Source organism: Neophocaena asiaeorientalis, unplaced genomic scaffold (assembly GCF_003031525.2).
Source record: "Neophocaena asiaeorientalis asiaeorientalis breed wild unplaced genomic scaffold, Neophocaena_asiaeorientalis_V1.1 scaffold303, whole genome shotgun sequence".
Taxonomy (NCBI): domain Eukaryota; kingdom Metazoa; phylum Chordata; class Mammalia; order Artiodactyla; family Phocoenidae; genus Neophocaena; species Neophocaena asiaeorientalis.
The window spans coordinates 104,011-116,897 of NW_020174420.1; the positions used below are offsets into that span (position 1 = coordinate 104,011).

Genomic DNA, 12,887 nt, shown 5'->3' on the forward strand with positions numbered 1-12,887 from the left:
TTTTTTTTTTTTTTTTTGCTTTGTAATCAGTATATTAAGGAGACATTCATACATTTCAAGAATTGCTTAATTCTGATATCCAGATTTAAGCTTGTGAGAATATGACTTTAAACATACAATTAAAGCTATTCATAATTTGCTATACTACCAACATTAAATTACAGTTTCTTTGGAGCATAAGTTAAATGGTTTAAAGTAAGCCTGTAATATACCTGCAAAACACCTTCCTAACTCATACATGCAAATTACTTCTTCATGTAAAGGTCTTATCACTCCAGCCTCTAAGTTACCCTGCTCCAGAAGTCACTACTTTTAAGGCTTACTGTGGTCCAAAGAGAAGGAAAAAAAAAAAGTAACCAGGACCAATAACTAGATATATTAAAAAAAGATGGCCCAGCAGAAGGGAATGCAGGTCTACAAATGCAAGCCCTCAAGAAGCAGCATGTTATATGATAAACCCCTTCTTTAGAAAGGTATCATTTCTATCATTGCTACCACAGGCTAAATTAAATTATATAGCATGCCATCTTCAAGTAACAGTTGAGGCAATAGAATAAATGCAGAGGGATCACAATGAATCCCACTTAATACCACTATACAGACCAATACTTCTCTACACATTCTTTGACTGCCAGTTAAATACAGTTTTAACTTCATAGCTGAACAATTAAGGGTCATACACTGAAGCCAATACATATACCTGGCATTTCAGTCTAAGCTATTCCATGTACATAGCTGAAATCAGTTTACAAAGTATGGCCTAACAAATGCTAGGGGAAATTTTTTAAAGTAGTTTTTACAAGTATTAAACTTATCTTGCACACTGAAGTCATCATACATACAGGGCAAAGTCAGCGCTTTTATATTTGAGTTTATTCTTCATTTAACTTTTAAAACACTACTATAGTTGAATATTAAAACAAACAATAGCAAGTAGTGAGCATGTTATGATTATAGTCCTTCACTCAATCACTACTGCAAACAAAACGCCAGCAGTGAGTGTTATTCACTGGCCCCATTAGGAGGTCTGACACTGAACCTCAACCCGAGGATGATGTTCATCATCCCCATATGCTTCTGCATTGTAATGGCGCCGTCTTTCCTGATTTGGATCAAAGTCCACTAGTTCTGCCAGGTCCATTTCATCAGTCTCTTCCACTTCCTTCCTCTCAGGTTGGAGTTTTTCCAGCAAAGAGAGTTTATCAGGGGAGAGAAAGCCATTCTCAGGAAAGTTTACCTTAAATTCATTGATGATGCGACCTTTTTAATGTGGTCTATGATAAATTGGCATGCCTTCATTTAGCACACACTTGATATCTCCACGCTCGACAATCTGACCTGGATGAGAAGTGATGACTGTGGTGCGGTTGTCAAGAGTAGATATTGGCTTTTGGAAGCCACACAATGCCTCAACCAGCTGTATGTCCATACACATGAAAAGGTCTTCTCCTCGTCGAGTAAAAACAGCATGGTCCTCCTGATCTAAAATGATGATAATATCTCCTGGCTCCAGTCCTGGTTCTTGGTGTCTCCTTCACCATGGAATGTTATCTTCTGGCCATCTTTCATGCCTTTGTTAATATGAACTTCTAGAATTTTCTTCTCTCAAACTATCTTCCTTCCATTGCAGCTTTTACATCTATCTTTAGGACTGATCCGCTCCCCATGGCCCTGGCACTCCATGCAGACAGACTGAATTTGCTGAACCATTCCAGGTCCTATTTGATGAATTCTTATTTGCATTCCAGTACCTCGGCAATTGAGACAGCACTTTATTGCTCCTTTCTTAGCATCTCGGCCTTCACATTTGTCACAAATCACATTCTTTTGCAGATCTAGTTTTCTTTTTGCACCATAAATCTTCTAAGGTTACTGTGAGTTGATGCACAACATCTTTACCTCTCCTTTCTCTTTGCATCCTGCCTCTTCCTCCAAAAAACATATCATAGATGTCCATGGGGGAGCCCAAACCACCACCTGCTCCACCTTCTTTAATTGCCTGCTCTCCTCCTTTGTCATATAATCCGCTTTACATCAGAGAGCACTTCGAAAGCTTGAGAAATCTGTTTAAACTTCTCTCCTACATTTGGATTCTTATCAGGGTGGTACTTCAAGGCCAGTTTCCTGTAAGCCTTTTTCAGTTCTTCTTGGGTGGCATTGGGTTTGACCCCCAAAACATCATAAGTGGTTTCTTTCACCATTTTCTACAGCCGGTGAGATGAGTGGGTCAGTGGGCCGGTGCCGGCGTGGGGGAGCGGGAAGGAGCGCGTTGCGGTGCGCAGCTCGGGCAGCCGCCACTCCTCCGCCTTTTCGAGGAGCGTACTATCTTACTCTGCTTGTGTATGGATGATGTTTTCTCAAGTCAGATATAACAACTGCATGATTGAAATATGGAATATATATTTTAAAACAAAGACTTGCTTCTCTTTTACTTGCATCTCTTTATATGGTTGGGGTCCCCCCCTCCATTTCCTTTCCTTTTTCTTTTCTTATTTTTTCTCTATTTCTTTCTCTTTTTTTTTTTTTCTCTCTCTCTCTCTCTTTCTCTGTTTGCCTCTCTCTTAGTTCTAGAAATCCTGCTTGTAAGACCTGAGAATTCAGCTTCATCTTGAGCAGCCTTACATGCTGACCACCCCAACTGAGAATCTTTATTTTAAAAAGTCAACCATGATATAAGATCTGAAACCATAATAAAGTTTGAGAATCGTGGTATTTGCTCTCTATTATGTGTATGTTTAGCTGTGTGGATAATGGTTCTTTGGTCTAAAGAACAGTTCCAAGTTTGACATTTTTAAAGGGTTTAAATTCAAGGATAAGAACTCATCAATTCTGGTTCTTCCCAGATCTCAGATTTTCTTGATGTTCTGATATGCTTTCACTATTAATTCTAATTAGATTCTAATATCTAATCTTATATTAACACAGTGAATATACAAAGCAAACAAGGACACTAAAGACATGTTTTAAAATGGTTGTTAAGTCTTGCATATTTTTACTTAAATGTGATTAATCCTTGGGCCCTGCCTACAGATAGTAATTTATTCTACTGTTTGAACTGCATCTTAAATTTGGCAAATGTTTTCTCACATTTCATGCTTCTTTACCCCAAGTTTAGATCTGTTTAATATCATTTTATAAAATAGATCTCATAGAGATCTGGTCATTTGGTCATTTCAACTGTCTTTTATTTTTTAATGCTTTCATTGGGCTAGCAGGTATCATTAATAGCCAAGAAAATTAGTCTCATGTAATTGACTATAAAAATTACTGTAACGTTTTATAAGTAGGAGAATTATGAGTTATAAAATGTTATAATCAAAGAGGCATTAGCACCAATCAAAGCTACTTTTACTTTAAAAAGATTGAGTTTGATTATATTGGTTATAAGAGCACTTCGAGATAGTGGTCTAGAATGTAGACCCTTAAATGGGAGAAAGGAGACTGGATCCATTGCTGACTCTCTCAAGGACCATAGGCATTTACTTATTATCAACTTGGCTTGCACTAATTGCAGACTAGGAGAGGTGGTGCCTTACCTTATCTTTGTCATGCAGTTATAGTGATAATAGAGAATACAGAGCAGCAGTCAACTCTCTTTGTAATAATTTTTAAAGAAAATTAGCTCATATCCATTCCTAGTCAAGTCTTTCTTGTAGAAAATTTCTTTTGTAGTGTCTTCAATATTAAAGAGCGTAGGTTTGGAGTCAAGAAAGCTGGGTTGAAACTTCTCACTTATAATGGGCAAAACACTTAGAATCTAAGCCTTATTTTCCTCTTTTATTAATGTGTCAAATAAGATCATGTATGTAAAGTACTTGGACACACAGTAGGCACTTAATAAATATGGCATTTTTGGATGTTTTTGTTTTGAGATCTATGTGATTTTATCAGGCAATTAGTCTTCAGTTGGGGTAGCTTGGGTATTGATAGCTTAATACCAGCTGTCTTTCTGCCTCTCCATCTTCTTATTAAATGATTGCAACTACATTTTTTTCATGAGTAGTTTTAAACAAACTGATTTGGAAAAGCATGAGCCACTACTTTTAGAGGGAAAAAAAATTTTTTTAACCTGAAGGTTTTCCTTATTTTTTTCAGGCTTCAGTGTTAAGAAATGCAGGGTTTTTGTTTGTTTTGTTTTTTGTACTATATTGCAATAATTGCTTTAATGTCAGTGAGAAACCAAACCTTACATCTGCTTAAATGGGCAATTCAGACCGTAGAAATTAGTGAGACTTAAATGGATATCTTTATTTTGTTGATGGAAATTGTATTTTGGGTTCTTAGTCTTTCTACAGTCTCTTGAAGTAACTTCACTATGCATGTGGTGATCGTGTTTCTCAGTTACTAGATTGAGCTATGCTCTGAGCTCAGTGTATTTTCTCATCTCCTGTGCTGATACTTCTTGGTATGAACAAGTCAGTTTACTGGTATGCTGTACTTTCCTTTTGACAATTCTAGATGCCTGCCACGTGTGCAGTGTGTAGTGGAGCCAAGTTTGAGGTTTGGATTTAGAGCCCTCCCCGAATCCCCGTGGTGTGCCCTTTGACCTGGGGGATAGTTCTTACTGGCCCTGGAGAAATCCAGTTGAGAATTCCTAGGATTGTTGTGCTCTCAGTGAGTGCTTTATTCTTGTCCTCTGCCAGATGTTTTCTTTACTGAGCAAAAAATCTCCATCAAAATAATGGTAAGGGAACTGGTATGTGAGGAAATAAAAAGAAAGGAAGAAAAAGAAATATTCAAATATATTCAGGAGGGCCAGAGGTGTGGACCTAAGGATGTTCTAGAACAAGAGGAATCTATTTTCCCACATCCTACTAGATCTCCCTGCTAAAAAGTTTTAGCAAGTAACCCTAGAGTAGCTTCAAAATTAAAAATATTTACATACAATATATCTTTTTTTTGGTGTCCATAACTTTTTAAACATGCATAGATTCACGTAAACACCACCACAAACAGAACAATTCCATCACCTCCCCAAATTCCTTTGTGCTACCCCTTTGTAGTCAAACCATCTCTCTATTCCTAACCCCTTGGCCATTGATCATGAAGTTTATCAAAAGTATAGGTTGGGAAGCATATTGAACAGGTAATGAGGACTACCAGAAACTTCAGTTAATTAATTATTGCTAATTATTATCTCACTGATTGAGAATGTGACATTTCTCTTATTCCCTCTTGTTTAGGATCTCAACAGATAAATGAACCCCAAACTAAAAACGCAGAAAAATTAAATTTTTGCAATTGAATAGTGACAGATGACCACCTAAGTTGTTGCTTTTTTAGGTCTATGTGATTCTAAGCTTTAGAGGCTTTATGACCTTTGAACCTGACTGTACTGGGATGAATTCTTTCTGTCTTCATTAGGAGTTGAATGGATAAATGACTGCACCAAGATGGCTAGGGAATAAAACTCTGGACTGGGAAGTATGGGAAGTGGTTAGATCATTAGAGGTGAATTTTTCACTCATAGACTCTTTTCTTCTTTGTTCTTTGTGAGAGGCTATTGAACAAAGCAGTGGCAAGAGTTTATACTGTGAGCCGGAAGTTTTCAACCGACTACATTTTATTTGTTTTGAAAGCTTGCAAAAAAGTTGTTTTGTTGACAAGTTCAGGCTACTTTACCTTCCTGACATAATTTTCTAATTGCACATCTACAGCAAATTTAGAACAGCTTACAATTATTACTTTGTGTGTGCATGCAGAGGAGAAAATGCTCTGCAGATTGGGGCAGTTGTCTAGGGGGAAAGAAAAGGCCTTGTCATGTTGTAGTGCCTACTTGCACGTGTGTGTTTGCTTAAACTCAGAAGTCAGCCAACCATTGAGGCCTCTAGTGTGGTTAGCTATTAAAACAGAACAGTGATAATGGATCTTTATATAAATGTTTAAGTATTTGGAAATTTTTAAAATTGAGAAAATTCTGTTTTACAAATTAGGGTGGGCTGTCAGGGGAGATGATTACCCTCTACCAGTTGAGATGTTAATGAGATTGGGAAGGAAGCAGGGAATTTAAGAGCCCTTATTTTTAAAGTCTTGCAATGCCAATGCTTAAGATGTGTTCTGTGGCACACCACCATAAATCACAGAGGACTCACTTGTAGAATACTAGGTAATAAAAGGGATCTGGGACACTTGTTTGGAGGAGGGGAACCTATAGCTAGGATAGAGTTCAGGAAGTGGAACTAAGATGATAATCATTTACTGGCATTTTCTTGAGGGCATATGTCTGAATTGGCTTCATCTTTTTGTTCGCATAGAACCTAGCACACTGCTTTGTACAAACTAGGCATTCAGCAAATTTTTGTTATATTATACATACATACACTTTTTTTTCCTTTGGCAGGGCACTTACGCATTTAAGGACAGAGAATTTCCATGGATATTGTAAGAGTTTTAATATTTTCCTGGTCTTCTTAGGCTCTTAATTTGCTGATGAAACCTGTAACTGTTATGTTCAATTTTGATATCTCGAGTTGCAAATTATCTTTGAAGTACCAGGTGAAACTTTTTCACTTAGGTATAATTTTATCTTGATTCTCCTCCAGTGAAACTTTCTCACTTCTGTATACCAGTGCTTTTTTTTTCCTGGTAAAATATTCATAACATAAAATTTACCTTCTTAAATCATTTTAAAATGTACGGTTTTGTGGCATTAATCAGTACATTCACACTGTGTACAATCATCACCACCATCCATCTTCAGGACTTTTTCATCTTCTAAAACTGAAACCCTGTAACCAGTGAATTAAAAGCTTATGATTTGTGCTCCAGTACTGACTGAACAAATAAAATCTTTTATATATGTGTTGAGGAACTTGCAATCTCTTTCCAGGGAAGAAAAAAAGGCTAAAAGCAAAACCGGAATTCACACAATAGCTTTTTAATTTAATAAGAAATAGATTGTAGTTCTTGAATTTTATAGACAGGTTTTTCTCTTCTTTAGTTTCCTTAAGAAATTTGTTCAGAAGCAACAACTGGAGTAGCCCTTATTCTCTGAAAGTATTTCTAGTCTGTGTGTGTGTGTGTGTGTGTGTGTGTGTGTGTATTTTTGTAGTCTTTGTAACTAACAAGACAAATAGAAAGCTATATTTTTACCTTAGTCTTTGTTTTTAGTGTAATTACTTGCTGGCTTGAACAGTGGTGGTCTTAATCTTCTTTTGAGGGTTGTGCCCTTGAGTATGGTGATTTTATTCTGGTGTCAAAGAATTTAAGGATAAGGAGTATCTTTTTTTTCGGTACTATAATCTTATTTTTTGACTTAGGCTGAAGTCTGTTATTAATTTGTACCTTTCCCTTACTTCCCATATAAGAAAACAAGCAAATGTCAAAAAATAGTACGGCCTACTTTCCAACAGAATGACTTCAGCTCTCCTCAGTTTGTTAAACATATGAATCTCTTAGCTGCCCTGATGAAGAGGCTGTGGTCTATCTGGGCATGTGTTATGTTTGTCTTTCTTGGTAAGTCTTTAAAGCAGAGTTGGTCTTTTAACAGTGGAGAGGAGAGATATCTATAGCAGTAGTTCTTAAACATTTTAGGGACGTAAACCTTTTGAGAATCCAATGAAAGTCATGAACCCTCTCCTCAGAAAAATTATTGTGTGGACACAAATTTTTCATAAAATGTCAGAGGATTTGAGTACTCTGTGAAATATATCCTTGTGGGAGCCATCTGGACTATTAAGATCCAGTATGAGTACTAGATTCAGTAGTGTATTCTGAGATGCTCCTTTTCTAGTTTCATCATGGTTTGTGAAGACTACATAGTGGAAAAGCTTGAATAAAATTATAACAGTCTCACAGTTCAATTTTACATCATTAGTGAAAATGGATGCTATTTTTACTAACACACTGACAGGTAGATTCAAGATGTTGGTAAATTTTTCTGACTTGCCCAGTTTAGATAGTAGATAGGTGTCTGAGAATACGTTGACCTATATTGTATACTGTGAAAGTTGGATAAGGTTGTATTTCCAAACTTTGGTTTGCCTATGATTTCTCGTGTGCTTTTGTTACTTTTTTTTTCTTCTTACTTCTGTTGTATAGGTACTACAGAAGAAATAGAGAAGGGCAAAATAACAATGAAAATAAATTTTAACTTGAAATAGCTAGTGATAGCATAATATGAGTAAACTTAAAATGGCATATACAGTATGACTTACACTTAAAATTGGTCATATTCAGTAGACATAAAAAGGCATTTTATAATACTTCGGTGAAGATTCACCTTTTTCTTCATAGAGAAAATACTCCTTTTTTCTGTACCTTAACCGATGTCCTAGAGAAACAGGACTTTTAAGCAGAAATTTGCTTGGCTTTCAGCACTTTTACTGCTTAATTATATGTTTCCACCATTCTTTATTGCTTCAATTCCAGTTTCAGAGGAAGAGGCTATTCCTCCTGTTTAAGACTGTTTCTTCCATTTGTGCTCAGTCTTATTTCTTTGTTCTGTCAAATGTTCCATCTTTCTCTTCCTTCCTTTTTTCTTCAACCTTTCCCTTTCACTGACTCCTTCCACTTTACACTTGACATGCTCAGGTCTCCCTTTCATTGGCTTTACCACTGTAATCCCTCTCCCTGTCACCAAACCATCCAATGCTTTTCTTCCATATTTCCTGTCTTATTGAAAGATATCACTGTTCATCCAAGATAGAAATCTGTGATGCTAAGGAATTTGATAGTTGGGTGGTAATCTAAGTGTAGTAAGTAGCATAGTAAGTAAAATCTTGTGGGATGGGGAGGAGGATTCATAATATTGTAAAGTAAAAATGCATTGTATTAGTAAAAGCAGAATATTAGAACTATGGAGAGTCTTACTTCCTGGGATAGTTTGGAGCTTGTAATGTCTGGAAATAGAGGTGGACTAAATAGCTTGATGAGACTCTTTTTTCAACTTTTACTACATGTACTAGTGCATGACAGTGCACTAAAACTTTTCCAAAAAATTTGACACCCTTATCTTCAAAGGAATTGAACACTTATACCCAGTAGCTGTATATTTGTATTTAAAAATTATATATGTATATTAATTTCAGTAGTAATACACATATGGTTCTAAACTTTTTTGATTATGGACTGCCTTCAGTAAAACATTTTTGTGCATATATACCATATATATGTATATGTTATTTATTTATAAGGGGTATACATATGTACTACTCTTATTAGCTACTGTCTCTGGGCAGGATGTATATTTAGGGAGAGAGTCATTGTTAATAATGTATTTAAATTCCCCTTTCAAATAGTCATTTTTATAATTTCAAATTTGGGGTGTTATTTTCGGTCAGATCTGCTTTGATCATCCTTATATTTGCCACATGATATATTTGACGGGGGCTTTTACCAGGTGTGTCAGCTATCAATTGCTCTTAACTACCTCAAAATTTAATGGCTTAAAGATAATATTGATGTATTTTTTCTTTTTTAAAAATATTTATTGAGTGGCATTATGGTAGAGCTGAGGCTTAAAAAAGAGGTTTGTTCATGTTAATTCTCGGCTTTTTTTTTTTTTTTTTTTGGCTGTGCCATGCGGCTTGTAGGATCTTAGTTCCCCAACCAGGGATTGAACTCGCGCCCTTGGCAGTGAAGGCGTGGAATCCTAACCACTGGACCACCAGGGAATTCCCTGATGTATTTTTTCTTATGATTCCATGCATTTGTCTGCTGTCCTCACCTGGAAGTCACTCACGTGATTAGCTGACAGTTGGTGCCAGCTGTTGTCTTGGTTCTGTACCTGAACTCTCACCCCGTAGTAGGCTAAACTGAGCTTCCTCATAGCATGGTGGTCTTCCTCATAGCATTCTTCATAGCATGGGCTCAGACAGAGAAAGAGAGCTGAAGCTTCTGGGCCTCTTAGGACCCAGAGTCTAGAATTTGGTAATGTCCATCACCTTCTGCTAGCCAAAAGCAAGTAACAAAGCCAGTCCAGATTGAAGAGCATGGAGAAATGGTCTTTACCTCTTCATAGAAGCAGCAGAGTCACATTGCTAAGGGGCATGCACACAGGGAGGCTTGATTCTTGGGGACCAATATTATAATGGTCTTACTACACCAGGATGAAGACAGGTGTTAACCCTATTTATTAGTATTATTTCAAACCACAGTGTATATCTAGGGAAACATTAAAACCATTTGCCCATTTTCTACAAGTTTAACTAAAACTAGATAATATAATCTAATTTTATTTAACTGAGCACATGTAGTCTGCAACACATCACAATAAACTGAAAGAAAATCAACAAATGAGGGTATTACTATCAACCACTCTACACTGTTTTTCCTCAGTATATATATTGTGAATTCCATATGTGGTACTTGACTCTTTGTCAGAGAGTGAGGGTGTCAGTGTCATTTCTTAAATCAAATATTAGTAACTTAGTTTTTTTGTTTTTTTAAGATGAAAACAAATATAAGTACTAATGTATTGTTTTTGCATAACCTTCCAGGTAGACACCGCCCCACTCTGGAGACGATCAGTCTAACTGATGTAGAACAGTTATGTGCCACAAATCTGTGCCCGTTAGTGTCCACTCTGATAGAAATCAGTGATTCAGCATGGCAGTCTTGCCACGGTACTAGACTAAGCCTTAGAGTCCTTCTCAGTGGACTAAGCCAGCAGTGATCTAGGCCATCTTTCACAAATGGATCATAGATGGCACATGGGATAAAATGTGGCTGTTATTCTGGTTATAAGAGATTAATTGTACTTGTGGAAGAGGTAGAATATTCATATATTTTGTAGTTGGCATTTGGGGAAGATCTTATCAACAGTATGTTTGTGTTTTGGGGGTTTGTGTGAGGAACTTGGGGAGATAATGGCCTTCCATCTCTGTTTTAGTAATTGTCTTTTTTGTTTAATCATCAGTGGTAACTTTCCTTTGGTTTCCATATTCAAAGAAACTTTAATAATATTTTAATATATTGAATATTTTAAACTTACATTTAGATAGGAGATGAAAACAAGTGTTTATGTCTAATATATGAGGTTTGTTTTAATCCTTTGTTTCTACAAAACTCAGTTCACAGTTGAAGTTTCCTGATGTATGAGAGTTTGCTGATGTGAGTTCTTTAGCTTTTGATATATGATTGTCCTATGGTACTGCTGGAGTTTTGTGCTTTTACTAAAGAGTTTACTGCTTGAAAAGCATTGTTAAAATTCTGGTGTACTCACAGCTGCTTCTCTTATAGTGTGCTTTTCTGTGTCTTGGTGACTATGGAGAGTGCTTCTTCCATGCAGCCAGCAGGATTAACAAATAGCCAAGCTGAACCTAAAGCATTCAACCTTCTTTCCTGCTTTGACCCCATAACCTCTCTTCTGGTTGGCAGTGTGCTGGTGTTGACAGTTCTCCTGGTTCAGCCAAAGGTGAAAGATAATTGCTTGTGGAGTAGCGGCTGGGATGGTATGTGTTTTTGCAGCAAGCACCCCCACCCCCGTCCCCAGGCAAAGCTTTGGATCTGGTGCACATTTCAAAGCATGTGTTAAACTTTATGTGATACTGATTAAAATAGAGGGCTCCAGGGTGAATTGGCAGAGCCCCACAACTGCATCTGCCAAATGACATACAGAGAAATGTCTTGCTACAAATGGAAGGGCTGAATTCTATCTCAGCAATATGTAAGCCCGCAGAAGGAAAGGTGACTCTGGGCACGAGTACATACACAGCCTGTGGAGCATCCAGGATTCTTTAGTAACTTCTTTGTTCCTATGGCATTTTAACAGGAATGAAAGCCTTTTTATTTTCCTTCTCCTTTAAACAACAACAGCAAAATCCACATGGAAATAATAGTTCATATTACCATGTCCTTCACTTCGCCATTCCCACTGAACATTTATTAAAAACCTAACTTGGACTAAAGACAGAGGTGGAAGAACTATCTACCTTCTGAAGCTAGATTTATGGGTCTTTGGGATGAGATTTATGAATGTCATTGTTGAAGGAAGCAAACTTTTACAAAGCAGGTAAGTTTGTGTCCAGAGGTTTTTAGGTTCACTATCTCCTCAGGATTTCTTTCTAAAAAGAAGTATGTATTTTTATCTTATGTGTAGAGCAACACTTCCCCAGAGGGAACATAAACAACATTAGTATCTCAGGTCACATTTCCTTAGACATCTTGCCCTACTTTTATGAATTAGGATAGAGAGACCATCAGTTCTTTCAAGAGATTTAGACATTTTGTTAGGAAAAGGTAAGGAATTTAGAGGAGTAAGAAGGGTAAGTGGCACACATGCAGGAATAAAAAACGAAGAAGGAGAAAGAATTGAAGAAATCGGTAGAAAGAGGAGGGTGAATAAAGAGATCAGTCAGGCTTCTAATTCATGGGTGAATCAGAGGGAACAAATATTAGGGATTACAAAAGGTGGAGTGGGTATGAAATATCAACAAAAAGTAGCCACAATTATATCGATTTATGGATTTAAATAACCCCACTAGACATTGATGTATTTCATCACATTCATTCCCTGCTCTAGAGAATGAAGAATTGTTTGATCCTTTGCAGTATCCTTTTGTTTCTCAGAATGGCCCAAAAGATGGCTTTGGGGACTTAGTATAGGACTTTGTTATCACCCAGGTTATATTTGAGGTGGGGAAGCATAAGTTGAACAACTTCACAGGCAAAGAAAAGCACTGTGTAGAGCAGATCCTGGGTTGGGAAAACAAATACATTTTATTGTTCAGAACTTGCTTTTATAAACTCTATATAAAAAACAAACATAAAAAAAGCAAACACTATACATATGGATATATTTCAGTTTTCCAGGTGAGACCATCAGATCTGTTTTTCTTTTAAGTGTTTTCTATCATGTATCCTATTTCTTTGTTAAATTTTGTCCTCCCCTCCTCCTCATGCTTCTCCTCCTTTGTACTCTTTCGAAACAAGGGTGGAGAATATGC

The 12,887-nt window shown here is 36.7% G+C and overlaps 1 protein-coding gene and 1 pseudogene across 3 annotated transcripts in view; one reads left to right on the forward strand and one right to left on the reverse strand.

The window, feature by feature from the left end:
* The window catches only part of EXOC6B (exocyst complex component 6B), a 618,471-nt gene that overhangs the window by 33,056 nt on the left and 572,528 nt on the right, over window positions 1-12,887 (forward strand). The gene's annotated exons all lie outside the window — the stretch shown is intronic.
* Window positions 1,019-2,201, reverse strand: LOC112407209 (dnaJ homolog subfamily A member 1 pseudogene; annotated as a pseudogene).